The 19,349-nt window shown below is 37.4% G+C and overlaps 1 protein-coding gene across 3 annotated transcripts in view; it reads right to left on the bottom strand.

Annotated features, from left to right (window-relative positions):
- NCK2 (NCK adaptor protein 2) overlaps window positions 1-19,349 on the bottom strand; it is an 83,528-nt gene that overhangs the window by 41,556 nt on the left and 22,623 nt on the right. For all 3 annotated transcript variants that reach the window (XM_050333843.1, XM_050333842.1, XM_050333844.1), the window contains one exon: window positions 10,056-10,127. The gene's annotated coding sequence lies outside the window, so the exon portion shown is untranslated. The remainder of the gene's footprint in view (window positions 1-10,055; window positions 10,128-19,349) is intronic.

Genomic DNA, 19,349 nt, shown 5'->3' with positions numbered 1-19,349 from the left:
GGCAATTCAAGGTACAAATGCTTAATGAGTGTGAAAGTCTTTAAGACATGTAATACGAAGTACTATCTTTTCTATTTTTGTGATAAGCACTCCGCTGTTTCAGGAAGCTAAGTTTTTAAAAATCTTTTGATATTTTACTTGAAAAGGATATTTCTATAGCCTTTTTGGAACAGCATGCCTATTATATAAAGTAGGCAGTGTTCGTTTTTAGCGTCTCACAGATGATTTAAATTTAAAATTCTATTTCAAAGGACAAAAGGCTGGTATTTTTACAGGAACAAGATGGTATTATAGCAACTCACGTTAAAGTTTCACAGCACTAACTGTGAGCCTTATAACATATCTATGCTTAAAAGATAGATAATAATAGTAATAATAGTTACAGAAAAAACACTAATAGGTCTTTAACTACTAAGTGGAGACTGAGTATGGTTGCAGACAGGGCAAAGGGCTTATAAGAAAAACCTACCTCAAGTCTTTCCATAAACATGGGATAAGAACTTAAGAGATTAAAAAACCCAAACAAATATATTTCAGCTTGTTTGGAAGGTGTGTTTTGTGTTATGTGGAGGGGATGTTGTTTTTAAGGAATATATATTTTTATGTCATTCAGAAAACAGGACAAAGATTAACAGACAGTACTGGCAATCTGCTAGAGATCAAGCAAAAAAAGACTAAGAGAAAGGATTTTTGTAGTTAGATGATTTTATTCCTACTTCACCTCACCCAGACAATATTTTTGGTAGAAAGTATTTCCCCATATCTTGAAGGCTATACAAAATTCTTTTCATGCCCTTCTTACCAGAAAACACGAGGAACATGAGTTATCATTTTGCTGGTTTTAATTTGTTGAAAGATGAGAAAAAACAATAAATGTCTGAATATAAAGCAACTCCAACGGCAGAGAGTCAGCTAACATCCTTTCCTAGGAACCCCTCCCTCCAGCCTTTAGCCCCCACGTGCTCGTGCCATCTGCTCTCAACCTTCCTTTCCTGTTGTTGCAATCCCCAGCAGCAGGCAGGGCTCAGGAAGATGCTGGCAGCAGCTGGAAGTTTTTGATTGTGCCTCCATCAGAAACCTACACAGGTGCAGCTACAGTGGGTGACCCAACCTGAGGTGATTTTTTTCCACTATTAGTGCAAAAAGATTTTTCTTGCTTTATTTTGAAGGCACTGCCATCAAGAGTGACGGTACATTCTAGACAAGAATGGGGAAAACCCCCACTGAGGACATCTTCAGACCCTTTGGTTGCAAACAACATGAGACGAACAGGGAGGTGGCAACTTTTCTGGACTATGTTTCTTGGCTACAGAGTAAATAAAACAGAATCCCAAACTGTCTCACATTTAAATACAGCGAGAGAGTCAGAAAAGAGCATCAGCTCACCTTTTCCTGAATTCATTTAAAAGCAGTTTCAGAAAAAAACATGTAGCTAATAAGCAACTCATCTGCACTAAAGGAAGCTTTTGGAAAAGAGACCTCATCTCGCCTCTAAAACAGTAGCAGTGACTAATGGTCACGTCTTTGCAGATGTCAGAGACATCTAAATCAGAGACACAGATAAACTTAATGTTTGCTGATGGTGTTCTGGATGGCTTTCTCCATTCCTCCCAGCAGACAGCATTTAAGTTTACCTCTCTATTCAGAAACACATGAAAACAAAAACAAACAAGATAAAAGAGAAGGGAAAGTCCAGGAGGAATATAACATATCTTAGGTGCCTACACAAGACAAAATTACAAACCATTTCACACCTAACAACCTTTCCACAGTCCCTTACAAAAATGGGGTAGGAGGAAGTCAAGCACACAAGATCAGGAAAAAAACCAGAGGTTCTTCTGAGAGGACATTTAGGTAATATTATCTATATGACAAACTAGTGAAACACGCTCTGTGAAAGAACAAATAAGGTGTACCTCTGTTCATGCACTTTCATCCTCACTATCAATAAATCTTCCTTCTCTCCTCAAAATTAAAGCAGCCAGGCACTCAGGACATGGTGAACACCTTGAGATTTTGTAAAGAAGACACCCTTGAATTTCTTTCAAGATTACAAATAATATTTGAATGATTTGCTTCCATTGCTCCTTCTTTTCCCATAACTCAACCATTCAATGGTCTGCAGGAGTTATTTTTCACTGGAAGTGTTAGTACACTTATGTATTGTATAAACAAAGAACAGTCCTCAGACATAAGAAGTTTAACCTTGATCTTGCACAGAAGGACAAAGCTCAGAATCAGTGTGGATTGCTAAGTTTTACTGCTAATCCCTTGAAACACCGCTACCTACTTTTCAAGGGATTTCACTTTAAACTGTCTATAAAATGCTGAAAATAAAATTGAACTGCTGACCTTCTGTTCCCCAATGGAAAAATCATACATTCACTTTTTAACTAGAAAGAGGAAGAGATGTTTGTTCAGTTCAAAAACCCATTTATTTCCAAAGTTGTTTAAGGAAAAAAAAAAAAAAAGAAAAAAAAAAAAAGAGTACATTGTCCATTTCTAGACAATGTTCACTTTATAGTCTTAAGCAATTTATGAACTGCTTTTCAAAAACCCTCATTCAATCTACCTCATAACAGTAGGAAAATGTGAAAAATACATTTATTAAAACAATTTTAAACTTTTTAACTTATACAGTACTAAGTAATTTAAGGGCCCTGTTCAGACTCTCCTCCTGTGAGCTTTTCAGTTTACTGTAATTTCAAATATTGAATCAATTCTTAGACTTTTGGATTTTTTATTAGCAAGTCACCCACACCAGAATTTTTATCCAATATAAAAATCTCCGTTGTAGCAGTGAAAAAAAAAAAAAATTAGATGCTTCTCAAGATAATTTAAATCTCAAGGTAAAGTTCCATAGATTTTTACCTGAATTTGGGGTAAATGAGCTTGGAGAGCTTCTCAGGCAAAAAGCTACTTTCTAGAAACAGGGTTTTTGAATAGTACAACTAAAAATAATCACTAGATGTAAGATACCATTCTTGATTCTGTTCTTATGTATGTAACTAAAGAGGCAGCTTGAGAGATACAAGGTTAGATTTCATTAAGAAACAGCTAATACCATTGAATTTATTCCTGTATAAATCTGTACATGTTCCTGAAGAAGACTGGACTATGAGATAGTTACTCAGAAAGCTACGCTTTTAATTTCCTGCTAGGATATTTATCAAGAGAAAGTACAATTTAAATAAAGAAACACTTGGATCTTGCATGAAATGACAGTGAATGCTGTAGCTTCATAAGTCTCTTGACCATCACACTGACCGCGTGCTAATGCTATACAACCAAGACAGTATAAGCCCAGGCAAGAAACAACAATCCCAGTCTTCCCCCAGAGATATTTATTCTAACAGAACTTCAGAGTCAAGGCAGGAATCCTCTCATTGCTCCCAAAACACAAGTGCAGAGGAAACACTATCCCCCACACTTGCCCAAATAAAACAGGTTTCAAAATTACTTACCCTATAACTCTTCAAAAATGCTTTAAATTTAAAATCAAGACAACATTTTTGGTCCTGAATGTTGGCAGCATTCATTATCTCAATCAAACCTATCTTCCTCCAGTTCAAATGAGGTCCTCTTCCAAAAATTGTACTTGTGAATGCTCTGCCACACAATTACAGCAGCTAGCTATTGTTAATTCCTCAGTCGATGGGGAGGGACACGAAGCCAAGAGGGAAGCACCATTCACCAAAGGGGGAAAGGATGAAAGAGGATTTTCTGAAACCCTTCTGCCAGGCATTCTCCAGAGAACACAGGCTGCTGTAAGCGTGTTAGGAAGATGCTCCCTATTCTGAACTCTTACGTTCAGGTGCCAGCTGCTCTAAGACAGCTTACACAGACAATCTAAAAAGTTGTTCCACTGCTATTATCTCAACACGATTTTCCACTGCACCAGCACTGCTGCTCAAAAGGATAAGGCATTCTGAAACTAAATTTTTACTGCAGAAATATCTGACTTTTTTCATAGAAACAGATACCCAAAACCAAGAATAAGCAATTAAATCTAAATTTCTCAGAGCAAAATATACATTCAACAGGGACCAACATAGCCTGGTGACACACTGGACTCTCATCTTCCTTTATTCCTCCTCTCATCTCCAGTGCTTTAACAAAACTGAGTGTTTCCAAACTCCTTTAAAACTTTTAGTGTTTTTATCTTCTGTCAGAAATTCCTCCACAGCTTACTTTTTCTGAATAAAATCTCCGTGCAGTAAATTGGTTCAAAATTAAACATTTTCCTTTGGCTGCTACATCAAATTCCCTTTCATCCAGAAATATTATGCACTCTTACACTGATGTTGCATCCTGACATGCTTACAGACACATTTTCTTCCTTACTCCCACCAGATAACAATAAAATGCATCAACAAATATGAAGGGAAAATAATAGCAGCCAAATAATTTCCAGACATGGAGAGAAACTGTACTAGAACAAAGATCACATAAAGGAAAATCAGGCTCAAAACCACAGGTCTGAAATGTGGAAGTATAGCCACAGAGTTCTCATTCCTTCTAAATTAATACATATTATGAATTTTATATTGCTATCAATTTTCAATAAAAATGACTATGCCATCCGTCCCATACACCAGTTTAGCTGAGAGCCATATAAAACACTTGACAGCTTCTTGTCTTACCTGTAGTCAATATCCAAGAGCAACACACCACAACCCTGTTCTAAGTAATATTACAACAGAATTAGACAATTTCTTCCTTACCTCAGACCTTACTGAGAGAGGTCAACAGTGTTATCAAATCTGCATCAGGTCGCAATGAAAATGGTTTTTAAAAGAAAATTCATACACAAATATTAGGAGCCATGGAGCAATATATTAAAGGAGCAGCAAGTTACAATCTCTTACCGCACTGGAAGTAGAAGATAAAAATTCTCAAATCACCTCAACATAATACAGAATAAAATAGAAAATAGAGAAACAAAAAGTAAAGAGAATAGGGAGAAGTGGGAAGGTACAGGTATCCCCTCCCTCCCTGGACCTCAGGGAGAACTTACAGAAGAGAGATCCCTTCTCCTTTCCTGCACCACAGAACCTCTGAATACTTCAAGTGACTAATACCAAGAATTTTTATTTTATTTGTTCTTGTTCTTAAGCTTCTTGTTGAACATTAAGCTCTGAGGAACAGGTCTTGGTCTGAAGTGTTATTTGATGCCTTGTTCCTGCTCCTCTAGTGTGTAATAAATACATTTGGGTTCAAGAAACTCAACCTTGAAACCAAGCCACAGTCCATAAAGGTAAGCAGCATTATGTCATTGCATCAAAATCTGCCCTCAGTTTTTGTTTCTCTTATTTTTAAGAATTCTGCATGATTACTTAGGGTACTGACTCAGGATGTGGAGATGTCCAACCACCACCTACAGGCCAGAATCCTTAGTCTGACCTGTGAGTTGTCATTTTCCTTCACTTCTGCTAAACTACAGGCAGGGAACAGGTCACAACAACCAGCAGGCTTCTGATCTCTCTGCTGCCACTTTTTTTCCCTAAGAATATGAAGCAGCAGCTTCTCCTCACACAATGGACATAAACCCAGCACACAAATGATACACCCCCATTTTGGCCACAAAATGGTGTGTTAGCAGTTACATGGAAGGCCTACAGCTCACAGGCCAAGACTTCAGGAAGTCTCAGTAATTTACTGCAGTCAGAAAGTGTGTTACAGCAGCCATGCACCTAAAGAGTGCCTGAAGCACAAGTCAGCAGCTGCAATTGCAAGTTTCCATTATCCCTTGGACGATAAATTTGATTTCTAAGGAGCACAACTGTCAAAGCCTTGCTTATGAGAGCTAGTTTCAAAATCAGTTTTATAAACATACACACACACACACAAGGTTTGTAGTTCTAGTCAAAACATTCAAGTAAACTCAAGGATGTCACACCCTTTTGTTTTGAGATAAATGCTTTAGTTTACCGAGCACGCTGGTTTTCATCATAATGAACCAGTACTCTCCCTAGCAATAATGGGACAGACCTTTCCAGATCCTATGCAAATCCAGGGCTGGCAGAAAATACCATTCAGTAATCTTCAGGGAGAACTAAGAAAGGAAAACTAATCCTCTGACTGTTTAATCTTGAAAAACAAATTCAGAGATCAAATATGAAGAAATGTCTAACCCTCATTCAACAGCATTTTTTGGGCTGGTATGTGATAACCTGAGAACTAATGGTATGAGACAACTGAGCTTATCAGGGAATGTGCTAAGAGCTACAGATTTTAGTGCAAGATAGAGAATTCAAAATCAGCCTTTTGGGAAAATCTGGATCCCCCAACTTCCTACTGGGAAATGATCTCTCCGATATCACCTGCTTTAGCTACTTGCACATAGGAACACGTCTGCTAAAACATCAGTATTGTACACCAGAAAAAAAAATCAGGCTAGAGGTAAATTTTAAATTGTTAGTAGGAAGAAGTGAAACAAGCTGTCACAAGAAAAAGATGTGCTAAAAAAATGTGAGGACTCAAAGTAGTGAGGAAAAAACCCCCATGTGAGTAGCAATGACAGTAGCAGGGGACCTGCTGGAAGCATTATGCATACAGCTGCTGAATCAAAAAGCAGAAGGATCACTTAAAAGAAAGGAGGGGTGATAAAAGAGGATGATGGAGCAGGTAGAAAAAAAGCTGCACAGAGGCTCTATTATGTGGAACAACTACAAGCAGCTAAGGAAGACAACAGTCTCCAAAATAAGGAGGGATGATTGCTGCAGGTGATCCCTGAAACAAAAGGGTTGGAAGAGATAGCACAAAGCAAAGCGGGGATTAAACCCAAAAGACTGCAAGGAACCTGTGATATCTTCAAATGAGACTCTCAAACTTAAAATCAGGGAAAGAAAAATATACCGTAAAAGGTTTGTATCGGTACGCATATTATTTATTCTATACTTCATGTTGCTGTCGGCTTAAAAAATAAACAACAGGACAAGTTCATTTTCTCAGTCCTCTCTGCTTAGTACAATTGGAGCTTTGTTACTACAGTGCAAACATTAATTGTAATCCAAGATTAGTTAACCAAGTTATTAGAAACAGAATTCCACAAGAAATATCCCACACTAACCTTTAAGTATTTTTCTGTTCTGTGAAATTCACCGATTTCAGCAGTTACCCAGAGTGTCCCACTAGATAACACACACAAAACCATTCACCAGATACTGATCAAGACTAACTACACGAACAGTTTCTTCACATTCATTACAAGCCCAACTGTTTTTAATATCATAATAGATTTGAGGCAATACATATCATTTGAATATGGAATGTTACACTCATGCAGATGACAAATGCTTCTTTATGGGGCAGTCACACCTTGGAATAACTCAGTGGCCTCAGCTGCTAATCTGCTTCTTCCTTCAGGAGGGCTTGGGATGACCACCCCTCCCCCTGCACCGATACAGCCCTATGGAACTACACTGTGCTGGCACAAGGACTGCTCCTGGACCCCACATCCCAAAAGCATCAAGACAACTTGCCCCAACATTTGACTCTATGTAACTCACCGAAGTCACAAACACGTTCAGCATCTCAGGACACCCTCCCTGTGATGTAGCTTAACTGCTTAAGCTATTTTTAAGTGTTTTTCAAGATCATATTCTAAGTCACATCAGTTGTCCCTCAAAAGTGCAGTGCATACTTAAATCTTCTAACAGAAACTGGTGGAACACCTGGATATATTTATTTAGAAACCACAGAAACAGGGGCTCAATAACCTGTTCTGTCAGTGGCATTCCTCTGAACACTGGTTAAGACACCAAGGTTGGTCACTGACTGTTTTATACTCAGTTCACTAATATACATGAGCGAGCTAATTCGTACCCAAGTGTAACTATTTTACATACATTAACTCAGCTATATTCATGAGAAACATGCTAGATTCTTTCCAGCAGGCAAAGTATTTTTGGCTTAGAAAAAGAGACACTCTGGATAACAAGACAGCCAAAGTCCATACTGGTTATCATACCATAAAACTACTTCCACCAGGAAAAACGTGGTCATTGTTTTATTTTAATTGAAATGAATTTTCACATATTGATGAAAGCTGTGCAGTGTTCTCTGACGAGGAATCCATATGGACTGCAGTTTAAGCACACTGCAAAGGCCATTTGTGGGTTGTAACGTACTGTTGATAACTTACAACCATGAGTTGCAACTGAAGCTATCAAAGCTGGAAAAAATAGACAATTGATTCTCAATCAATTTTCATATTATTAGTAAATTAAAACATGACTGTATTTCAAGCAAAGAACTATAATTACTACAAAGAGAAACAGAAAAATTGAGTAAAGAAAAGGTTAAACCAGAAAGTAATAAAAGGACATAATTCAGGGAAGATCAGTTTATTTGGGGTGTATACCTGTGGTTATGGAACTGTAGGAGTGGGCTGAGAGTGCTCTTCTCTACTGTCCACAATTACAGGCTATGCCGCTAGCATAACATAATGAGAAGCATTCTACAAATTCATTTATCATACTAAATGTTTGTAAATATATTTAAGTAATACTAAAGTTCCATTCAAAGGCTTAAAAATCAACATTTTAAGCACCTGGGATAATTGGCATAATTACAGAAGATTAATTTTTTTTAAGGGAAAGGAATCCAGACATCTACTCAGCACATACCTTTCATTCTCTTCATAACTGTCAGAATCAAAGTTTCCCATAACTAACTCATATCAAACACTTAGAATAGGTATTGCTTTCCTTGAATTTAAAAACGTCAAAAATTAACAACTACAAACATATTGAATCACAGAAAAATACCTACACTCTGACTAGTTAGAAAAGCCAGGGTTATAAAATTTTTTAATACATTTAAAGACATATATCAGATAATTTGAAAATATAGCACAAAAGCCCATTATCTCAGAGATTCTACCCTAGTACTTCAGAATTTCTTTTTCAGTTTGAAGGAAACTGAATCATTTCCAAAAACGGAGACATTATAGTTAAGACTGGATTGTGTTTTTAATTCTAACTGGTTCACCTGCACTTTATTGAACAAATTAAGTCTAATTTCAACATCTCATAACACTTCACTGAACAAGTATTTAACAGAACTCACAACAACTATCAAGGCACACAAGGACTTCATATATTCCTTTTTATTTGAAGGTTCCAAAACGTCAATAATTAGACCACAACTTCCCGCTGAAGAAGGTAACATTACTTTTATTTTATAAACAGAGAATTTGAGTAAGAAATAATAAATCCACCTGGTACAGTAATGAATGAAGTTAAGATTCTGACTTTTCTGCTCCATGCTGCAGCCACTACAATGCTGGACATTCATTCAGTGTTCTGCCATTTTGCTTTTATGTTTCAGTACAGTTGTAATGAGTTTCTGTTGATAAATCACTATGAAGCCACAGAGATCAAGTACAGTTACTAGAAATTTACACAAATTAACAGAAAGAAGATAGCCAGATTAACACAAAGAATACTATGGGAACATCAGCTTTACTAGGCCACTTCAGGTCTTCAGCACCAGCCTAAGATACTCTCTATAAATTGAATGCCATTCTGTTCTGTTCCCACAGAAAACACAAAAACCCTTTTCCATACCTTCAGTACTCAATACTTTACTCTCAATACTCTCAAAGTTATTACCTAGTTTTTAGAATTCAATCAAGGAGTAATATTATGCCTGTTCCACCACAGACTATGTCTGGCTGCTACTCCTACATACTTCCCACACCACCATGGCACATGGGGGAAAATGTCCCAAGTCAAAGCAGTAGGTAGCAGGAGACAGGAGCCATAAAACAATATCTAGTGCTTAATTAATAGTCTGAGCCTATAATTTTTTCTTGTTTGCCTTTTTTTTTTTCTGAAGTAAGAGCTAGAACTGATTTGTCCCAGATCACTGACAGAAAAAGACTTGCTATTTAGTGTTGGGGTATCGTCAATTTAATCATTCACCCAGCAGCCAAAAAAAAAAAAAAAAATCACAACTACACCGCCATATAAGACCCAAAACCAAGCAATACACCCAGTTTGCTTGTTATCTTTAGTTTCGAAAATAACCACTGAACTTGAATCACTCACCTTTGGCACACTGTTAAAAGGATCCAGGCAGTGAAAGGCAAAACTCTCCGACAAAGTTATATACACCACCGTCTGAAACAATAAACAATACATATTTTAGTTCTAGCACTAAACTTAGAAGACCTGCAACTAGGTAATTTAGTTTTCATGCTATCAAAATCTCCTATGAGATGCTAAAGAGCTCTCAACCAATACAAGATCATTTTAACCACAAACTATCCAAACCACCTAGAAACTCAGCCTTCATAATACTGAGAAAAATCAGTCAAGAAGTGGAATTAAAAATTTTCCCTAGTTTTAGAAAGATTACATTTTACAAAGCACCATTATCTTCACTTTCATATTAGTCAGTTTAACTTGTCTGTATTTCCTAAGAGAAGGGAAATGCCATTACATGTGGAAAGAACGTGCACCAGCAAAAGTACAGTCAGCAATTTTGTGGGGCATCTGAGTATTTCCACCCAGGAGGCACTCACACACACTGGGATGTGTAATCCAGATGGATTAGTACCACATGTGGTTTGGGACCCTCTGCCACAAGAGAAAGTGACCCAACAAAAGTGAGCTCTGACAGAGGTGGCAAAGCTGCTTGTAGGGTTGGAGAACTTCGCTGAGGGAAATTCTGGCTGGATGCAAAGATGCCACGGGGGTTGCTAAGTACAGCCACATGCCCACATGCCCCCTGAAAAGTGATGGGCCTTCTTCCCATGCCTCAAATTCTACTGGACATGGCCCCAGCTGCAGCCTCAGCCCTTCCAGGAGCTGGACGGAACCTCCAGAGGTCCCTCCTGGCCTCCATTGTTGTTTTAAGTGTTTCATGCCACAAAAGTTGCTGTTCAGAAGAGACTTCAGAGCATTTAAACATTTATTTTCTGCTTTTTAATGACCCTTCTAACTCCATAGGGTGTCTGACAAATTCAGGCAGCATAAATCCATTAAGATGCAATTGAAAAAGAAGAAAAAAATTCTGAGCAACTTCCTGTGCTGCAGCCTCTACCTCATAAGGAGGATGTGTTACAACTCCTACACAACCTGAGGCCACTCATGCACAAATGTTTCTGTTCAAAGTCTTTTCTGAACAGATTCCAACCAGTTGTCACTCTACAAAAGCACCCTATGAAGAAATTAAACTTAAAGTAGCAATTCATCCAATGATCCCATGCGTCATAGAGAAGCAAGGGAAGAATAAAAAGTATTAACAAAGGTACTATAAATACCTTACGCAAGATGTTTAAAAGTGAGATTTAGACTTCCACACTCGTTAATAAGTGGAGTAAGAGAACTATTAAAGCCCCAGTTTGGCAGATATTTAAGCATAAACATATGTTAAGAGGTAAAGCACAAGAAACTCTCTGCCTCTCAGCTCCTGGCAGCTCACTCCCTGTTCCCCAGCAGCTGCAAGGGGAGACAAAGCATTTCCAACCCTCCTGAAAAACACAAGATTAAAAAACCCCAAACAAAACCCATCAAAACAGTAATGGAGGGTAGCAAATAATGAGGAAGTGTTATTTCAGCAGAAGAGCGTCCTAATCCAGTTCAGCACCTGAATGAAGATATGCCTGTGACAGCAGAAAGCAGACAGGACTGGACGGTGACCAATCCTTTCTCCTCTGCCAGGCGGTGGCTGGAATACCTGCCACTCCACCTGTGTTTTCTGCTTTCTGCAGACAGACTGCAGGTAACCACACTTTGCTATATCAGTTTTTCTAACTGATTATAGACCTTAACTGTGTTCTCACTGAAAACTGGTCTACTGAAATTATAGGGCAGATATCAACTTGGAAAGATACTTTAATAAATGATGGAACAGTAAAACCTGGAGGCAGAGCAAATGTATTTTCCTGCTGGTTGAATATTTTGTAGTACATGTTTTTCTCCTGTCAATAATACAAGGACATTTTTAATATTAATGGGGAAAAGTTAAAAAAAAAAAAAATCTTCATTTTTTGGTAAAGATCTTCTGAATAGTACTACCTTTTTTTTCCTTACCTCAAGAGTTATCTACTGCCCATTACTATCTATCACTGAAAAGCTATACCAAGCCTCTGATATTTTTGTTGGAGTTTTTTTTTGTTGTTTTGTTTTGTTCCTTAAAGAAAAACCCAACACTCTCTAAATTACTATTTTCACCTTCACAAATGCACATTTGTATGTAGAATGCGTGTTTGAAAGTGAGTCGGAAAACAATGCTGTTCATCAGCAATACTTGAAAAACTAATCTTGTATTTATTAGTTAAATAGAGAGGAAGTACAGTTGGGGAAAAGAAAAAGAGTCCAAATTTCATCTAAACATATAAGAAAAGAATGAATCATGTTTATCTCAATGTAACAATGCTAACTTCCTTCCGTACAGCAAGAATGGTTCAATTATTGCAGCTCAATTAACACACACTAAAAGTAGCTCAGAATGTTAATGGTTACAGTGGACAGAGTCAAAAGAAGATGCACAAGCAAACCTCGTTCCTACCAACACTTTGATTGAAATAAAGTTCTTTTAATCTAAAAGACACACAAGATGGAGACTGGTCTCTGTCTTCTCTGGGCTCAATTTTGTTGTATTGTGACCTCCATTTCTGGTTTTCTCCTGATAAAAATCTTCACTTTGCTTTGGTAGAGCTATAGGAAGTTTTCTGTTATGAGTCACACTAACAGTCACTTCCCCAGAATCGTAGCCAATTTCCAGCACACACCTCCACAGACCAAAACTTCACCTAAAACATTGTGACTTGCCAAGTGACTCAAATTCAGGATGGAAACTTGGACCTCAAATATTCACTTATATTTTAAATATGTTGCTTGAAACAATCTTTCAGTTACAGAAGTTCAAGACCTTTCTTCTCAACACCGTCCACCCAAAAGACAAAGTGACACAGCATTAGAAACCTTGGGAAATCAAGTCAACAGCTTTCTTTGAATGGCAGCAAACAGAGGCACAGAGTTTGGCAGTCATGTTCCATGGCATCCCCAGTGCCCCTCACGTCTGTACCATTTATCATGATGCCCGTTTGTAACACCTCACTCAACATATATACTACTGCAGTAATGTCGGCCCTACTGCATGCAAAGTGCCACAGCTCCTTACCACTCATGCCTGCCTTCGTATCCTCGCTTTACTTGAGGCCCAGAGCAGATGAACAGAAGACAGTGATAAGGAACAGAAACAGCAGAGTATAGGAATTGGAGGAACACACGATTACAAACATGCAAGGAAGAAAGACAAATTTGTCCACACCTTAACAGTAACCTCAGTGACTCATTTGTTTTCTAGATGAAGGTCTTCTGAATACAAGAACTATACAAATCCCACTGTAAAAAGCCCCTTTCAATAGTCAGAAATAAAAGTTTGAACGTGAGGCTTGCGAACAAGCACCAAAGGTAAATATCAGGAACATCTAAGCACCTTATATTTTACTGTGTAATCTTTAAAGATGACAACCTAAAGAATAATCTAGGGCCCTTGTAATGAATGCACTACAAGTAACATCCACAGTTATTAACCACCTCTCCTTTCACTAATAGCTCTAATGTGCCCCATTTTCTTTATCTCCGTGGCTGAAATCCAGATTCAGCCTTACAGGGCCTATTTCGATGACAATTCTCTCAGGCTCTCTTCCCAATACCAACCCACCTCCTATTTATTCTTGACATGAAATCGCTAAAATAATCTCTTTGATACTTTATATGCTAATACACAAGAATGATCTGACCATAAACCTGTACTGCACAGAGTGGAAATTTTAACTCCAATTGACGTATTACTGCTGACCTTCTGGAGAACAAATGAAAAGCATCACATTAATACAAATTCTCCTGTGGAGAAGATCAAGCTGGCAATCTGCCAGTTCATTACACCATCTAGCTTCACTCCAACATTAAATATTGCCTTTCTTTGTAATTGACTGAAATACACTGGAGCATTTGCAGGTAACCACTTTGGGCTATTAAAGTATTCCATTAAGACTTCTCCATTAGGCAGATATTTCAAATGAAGTTACATCAAAATAGGCTATGTTCAAAATATTTTAACTATGCAGAAAATTGGGCAAGCACAATCCAGTTTCATGGAACAGCAGACAGATCAGCCTAAGTACTCAAAAGCTCAAATTTGCCTGAATTTGCTTAAAGGGAAAAGAAACATGCCAAATTTATTTAAGACTCTACTATATGCTCAGTATTTTAAACCTTCTAGTCATATATATCCTTTCAAAACTCATTTAATATTACCTTATTCTAAAGCTAAGAAAATGGTAATATTAAAATAATACTACAGTTACAGACTCACTATGAAACACAGGGAGAAAACAGAAAGGAAGACTGGATTCAAATCATATTTAAGGTTTCAGAAAGGCAGCAAATTGCAACGCTTCATTATAATACGTGTCAAACAACCAAAAACATTAAAATCCTTTTATACTATGTACTCTACACAACTAAGCTTTTCTTCTCTTAAGATTGTGGTTCCTTAACAGCAAAAGGAGCAAGTGAAATGAGGCACGAGAATAGGTTCACTGCCTTGCATGCAGAAAAGACTGCCAGATACTTAGAACACTGGAAAATATCTGAACTTGTATGCCAGCTGCAAAAATGAGACTAGCCCTTGAAGTAAAGACAAATTTCTGTGTTTAAATGGGCTTTTTTAAGCAGTCCAGATTTGGAGCCATCACCAGAGGCTGCACAGTTCAGCCTGAGAAATTTGTGTCTCTTCTGAACAGTGCAGGAGGTTATGCACCTTCTCTGTGCTACTACCTGCCACACCGGAGCTGCAGCACACCTCCCAGCCGTGCTGTTTGCAACAAAGACGAAGCAGTTGGACAGGTATCATTGGTCATTCAAACAACTATTTTATTTTTGGGGGGGTGGTGGTATGAAGAGAAACGCAGCTAGAGAAAACATGCTTGTCTCACACATCACATACAACCAAAGAGCCTACACTGACCTATATTCTCATGTAACTCCTGCAGTCAAATGCATATTCTCTACAGACTGGTGCATGCACGACATGTTTTCATGCAAACACAAGTAGTTGGTTGTCTATATAATATCAGTATTTAAAATAAATACTCCCAGTGTCAGATGACTTGTACATATATCCTCCAAATATATCAATGACTACCACCTTTTTAAACTGGAAAGAAATGAGGAGGGTTACATCTGTTAATGACTGCACCTACTAAGAATTCTACAACATATATTTGTAGAAATCCACATTATTTTAAGAGGAATCACATACCTCTTACATTCTTTCAGCTCTCCCCTAAAAGTCTGAGCTATTAAAAAGCTATTAAAAGCTATTTGGTATCAGCTGATGTTGATACCAAATTACTACCTAAAATCACTGTAATATGCAATTTTTTTAATTCCTGGGCTAAGCAGGATTTTCGATCTTGATACTTGCTGATATTGATCTAATTCATATTTGATTATGCTGAGCTGCAAACTTCCAGGGCAACCCCTGCCTGAGAAAAAGAAAAACCCCACAAAGTAGAGTAGATAAATCACGAATAAGAGGCCAGGAAGCTTCCTGCCCAGGAGGGCTACAAACTCTTTGAGAGGACACATAATACTGCAGTCTCAAACTCAAACAACCCTTAACCTGACCAGAAACCCAACATTATTGTTCAGACTGATAATTAAGCACCAAAATAAGTGCAAGTTGTGTCCAGTCACACTCTGCAAGCTGAAGGAAGCTCACAACAAAGGTACTATGACACCAAGATAGCCCCATGTTTTTTAAGCATTCCTATTCAAGAACCACATGTGAAAAGTGAAGTACTCAAACTCTGGTTTATATCAATTTTCTGATTTTTCCTTTTGCATGATAGTATGGAAACGGATCTCAAAATCTTTCTTGTTCTCTTTATTTAAGGGTTTAGAAGCTGGCTATGTAAATATAAGTATAAATATTCCTAAAGCCCACATAGGAGAAGCAACAAAGGTCTTGATTTATGCTTAGGGTGGCTCTAACCAGCTCAAAAACCCTTGAAAATGTATCCTGAAAGACCTACATTACCAATTATAACTGCCAAATAGATAAGCAGAAACCAAACTATATGTACCAAGGCTGTTCATAAACTCTGAGCATCTCTAGGGAAAGGTAAGGATTAGGCTTCAGCCTTAGGTAATACTTAACTAAGCATGCTTCTCAGGCCATGGTTTAAGCATGAGATAATTATTTTGGTTTCCTTAATAGGATACTTTATTATTCAAATTACAGATTTCATTTTCAGCAACATCTTAGCATCTATAGCTAATTGCTGTTTCTTCAGAATTTTATAAACTAGTATTTTGTACATACATTCTAATAATTGGTTCCATTTGAACTTCAGCCTTTTCCTGATTGATAATTTAAGGCTTTGTTTGTGAAAACTACACAACGACAGTCTTTTCCAATAAATATAAAACTAGTTCAGAGTCTTTGAGGATGACCTCAGTGGTTAACAACTCATCAGCCCAAGCAGCTCCTTCCCAAATCTATTTTTCCTATTGCATCTTTATGTAAAACATTTTAATGGCAAAGACATATAAGACCCACTGAATCATACCAGTCCTCCCAAACCTCTCTACTCAACTTTGAGCTTTCAATTTGATTCTTCGGATTTTAGGACTGTGAAAGATGACAACAAAAAGCATCTTAATATACTCTTTACAGTAATCTAGTTATCTGCACATGTAATTTACCGAAAATGCACGCCTCCACTGGAAAAAGCCATTCACAGATGCCTTTTGGAGAAGTGAAAACCACGTACTCCAATGAATTAACTGCCACAGAAGGATGTAACACTAACTCAGCATCAGAGAAACACTAGGGAGAAAGAGTTGGTTACCACTCATGGCTAAGACAACTAAGTTTAAAATAAGCAAATAAATCTCACACAGTTTGAGAAGACTTGCTTTGGTTCGAGATGTAACAGAAAACGGACTGTAGCAGGGCCTACAGACAGTGAAGTAAGGCAGACTCAGCCCACTGGCAATTCAAAGTTAAAGGTTGACTGCAGTCCTTATTAGAGTTCCTGTTCTGGCAAATTATTCATTCTTCCTTAGTCCCAAGAAACGCCTGAGTTGGTAGGATCACTACTTCCCAAGAACACAGTTCCCCAAAACACCTGATTTTTTTCTTCCAAGTTAACCATCAGAAAAGCAGTTGAAGCAGTTTTTGCCTGAACCACCAGAAATTTTGCTTTAGGTTGACAACAAGAAGAAAAACATTAATACAGCTTTGGTTTCACCACAGCACACAGCAGCTCTAGCCGCAGGCTCTGCTATTATTGCTGTTTGAAAGATAACTAGGTATTCCAAAATCTCACCATACCCAAATAAAATTTGGCAACAGTCCACCTTCTGAGGTTTTTAGCAGTGATTTTCTCCCTTTCATGTCTCATACTCATTTGATGGTGTCTTATTCTACTTATTTTAATCATGCCAATTCAGTGGCAGATTACAAATGAAAATGCAATAGAAACATTGAAGGCCCTGTAACAATAGTCAAAACAAAGATTTCCTATGGCAGCTGTCAAACTAATGACATCTCCAAAGCTATCTAAGTACAGTATCTGGGCAGAAATCCAATTATGTCAATTCTGTCTGAATACTCCAAAAGAGAGTCCTACTGGGGTTAGAAGTGGAAATAATTTTAAGCGCAGATTAGCTACATAAGCAGCTCCACTCTTGAAACCAGAACAAGAGACCCAAATCCTAAAGGCATGACATTTATCTGGACACAAGGGAGAGGGAAAAAAGAGCTGTTAGACATCTGGCAAAAGGTCAAAGCCAATTACCTTGTCCAAATTTGCCCCCCAAGATAATAACTTCCAGGTTCACTTTGAAAAAAGACATATTGACTCAAAGTAATTACAAATATTTCTGCTTACTTCTACATCCTCCACTATCATTTTGTTTCAAAACTTCTATTTCCCAATAAAACATTAACAGCAGTAGTATAACATGCCAACTTCCAAGAAGTATGAAATAAATTTATCTAAAATATACATAAAAGAAAGTAATATTCTCCCTCTTTTTGACAAAGGGTATTCAGGGCTTTTAATTCAAGAATATGATATCTCACTGACTTTGCTACTTTCCTTAAGCCATTTCAACTGCTGATTTCCCTTTCACCTTGGAAGTTAGTGCTTAATTATGTGGCAAATTCAGTTTGCTGAACCATGCCATAAGATTCTGTTTATTTGTTGTTTTAAAGCAGACAAGGATCAAGGCAGAAGAGGGGTGGAAACAGCCTTTTAATTCAACTAAGAAAAAAGATACAAGGACTTTTTCTTTCTTTGCAAGCATATTAAAATAACTGTTCTTGAAACTACAGATGAACATAAGTTTATCTGTTTTTTAAATTAAACTATTCAAGGGAGTGCTATGAAACTAAAGAAAAAACTGCATATGCCAAGTAACTGGAGCAATATATATTGGTTGGTAAATACATTCTACCTAGAAACATATCTCTATTATGAATAAACCTTTACATAAATATAAATATATTATAAATGAATGATGATGAAACATAGCAGACTCTGATTAGACAAAGATTCTAATCCTGATATGTCTGCAGAATGGAGAATGCTTTCAAAGGTAAGGATATAACTCACTTCACATATATCATAAGTGCTTCTGCTATCAACATGATATAAAATTCAAGAGAATGTCAAGCATTCATTATGAATGGGCCTATATTTAGGATTACTCCAGGCTTGTGCTTCTTTCACCAAGACTCACACAGTTAGAGGTGGGTGTTTTCTGTTGCTGTTTGATTGGGTTTTTTTCCTGACCACAGTCATGAAGGAAACTCAGAAAAAAAAGAACTCTTTTTGCTCAAAATGTGGTATGTTCTAGAGTGTACAACTAATTAAAAAAGAAACTTAACCCCCCTCCAGATAATACACAAATGCAGGGTTGCACTCCAGAGCTCAAGATAGCCTTAGTTCAAAATCAGTGCCAATGAAGAGCAGCTACCATCTTCACCTTCACTTCACATTAAGTGCCCACCTGCTCAGGGCACTTAAATCTCAAAATCCTTTTCCGAGGTATTCACAGAGACCCCTTTGCAAGGCAGTAGTTTTGGATATTACCAATTTGGACCAAATTCAAATCAGTAACCCATCATGTTTTCTGCTGTTAAAGTATAACTCCCAATATCAAACAGTAATTTTAACTAAACTTGTTATTAATATACTTTACTGTATTTACTTACAATGAAAATAATAGTTTATTTAAAATAGTTTCCAACTGAATCATGCAGTCAATGAGGTTGTCAAACATTTTGACAAAGCCTAGAACAAAATTCTTGAG

The sequence above is a fragment of the Myiozetetes cayanensis genome, unplaced genomic scaffold (assembly GCF_022539395.1).
Source record: "Myiozetetes cayanensis isolate MyiCay16 unplaced genomic scaffold, myiCay2020 scf5-8, whole genome shotgun sequence".
Taxonomy (NCBI): Eukaryota; Metazoa; Chordata; class Aves; order Passeriformes; family Tyrannidae; genus Myiozetetes; species Myiozetetes cayanensis.
The sequence above is the reverse complement of the archived record's forward strand: the minus strand, read 5'-3'. Positions and strand labels throughout refer to the sequence as shown.